Below are 1,521 nucleotides of genomic sequence, written 5' to 3'. Positions count from 1 at the left end.
TGTAGCAGAAGATGGCCTAATCGGCCATCGATGGGAAGAGAGGCCCCTTGGTCTTGCAAACTTTAAATGACCCAGCAGAGGGGAAGGCCAGGGCCAAGTAGTGGGAGTGGGTGGGTAGAGGAGCAGGGGCGGGGGGTATAGGGAACTTTTGGGATAGCATTTGAAATGTAAATAAAGAAAATAACAATAAAAAAATAAATAAAAACAAAAAACAAAAAACCACTTCCTTGCTTTAAAATTTATAGCTAGTTTTTTTGTTTGTTTGTTTGTTTTGTTTTGTTTTAACTATTGTTACTGTTTGAATTTGACTGCAGTTGAGCTATGGACTTCTCAATGATAAAGTAGAAATGGCTGCAGTGCACATTGCATATGTAACAGGATATGTAAACAAAGGACCCTGCATCCTGAAAAATGGAAAATGAGTGCTCTGGGAGACTAGAACCTTCTTTTAAATACAAATTCCCCAGACTAGGGTTCTGTCTGCACCTAGGATGGAAGGGTAGAGCTGCCAAGGCTTCAGCTGTCTGAGGCATTTGCTCTGATCCCCCAGTACAGGGCCTGCTACTGTCCTGAGGCCCAGCTGAGTTTTCCAAGCTACTAAGGGACTCTGGGAAAGTCTAACAGTCAGGATCACCAGTGGAAGAGAGCTTGCAGGTTCTTTCCAGGATGTTCCTCAGATGCATCTGTAGCAGGCGGTGAGGTAGACCACAAGCCATGCCATGATAAATGTGGGGGTCAGCATCACCAGGCCAGGAGGAGCATGTCTGTTGGGCTATCAGAGTCTGATCTGCTGGGACTGAGATGGACTGTGGGTCAGAAATATCAGAAATACCATCAGGTATTTCACTGATTTTTTTTGTTTTTGTTGTTGTTTTGATGTTTTTGTTTTTTATTTTGAAGACAAAGTATCTCTTTGTGGCCCTGGCTTCCTGAAAGTAGTCTTGCAGACCAGGCAGCACATGAATTTAGTGATCCATATGCCTCTCTCTCCAGAGTGCTGGGATTAGATGTGGGCCAAAATGCCTGGCTTGTTTTGTTTTTACATTATTAGCTCATGAACTTAGAATATAGGTTTTGTACATGCAATTATATGCTGGTGTGTGTACTTCACTGAATTTTGAACCTTGGTAAAGAATATATTATGTTTCTCGAGCTGTCATGTGTTCATGTCATTACTACTACCTGCATGTTCTATTGGATTGCAGGTGTGTGGCATGATTATTACCCATGGGGTGTGTTTAGAATTTTTTTAATGAATATGAATATTTTCCCTGTATCCACGAATATGTTCACCTGTGTGCCCGATGATCACAGAAGGCAGAAGATGGCCTCAAAACTCCTGAACTTGGTCCAATGAATAGTTGTACTCCTCCATGTATATTTTGGCAATTTAATCCAATTATTTGCAAGATAGGGAATGCCTCTGGTGAGCCACCTCTCTTGCCCTATGTTGCTAATTCATGATCAAACTTATATAGCAAATATTTTCATTTGTCCATTTGCAAAGGTTTAAACATACGT

Source organism: Mus pahari, unplaced genomic scaffold, assembly GCF_900095145.1.
Source record: "Mus pahari unplaced genomic scaffold, PAHARI_EIJ_v1.1 scaffold_7073_U1_1, whole genome shotgun sequence".
In the NCBI taxonomy this organism is placed as follows: Eukaryota; Metazoa; Chordata; class Mammalia; order Rodentia; family Muridae; genus Mus; species Mus pahari.
This window is presented reverse-complemented; position numbering follows the sequence as displayed.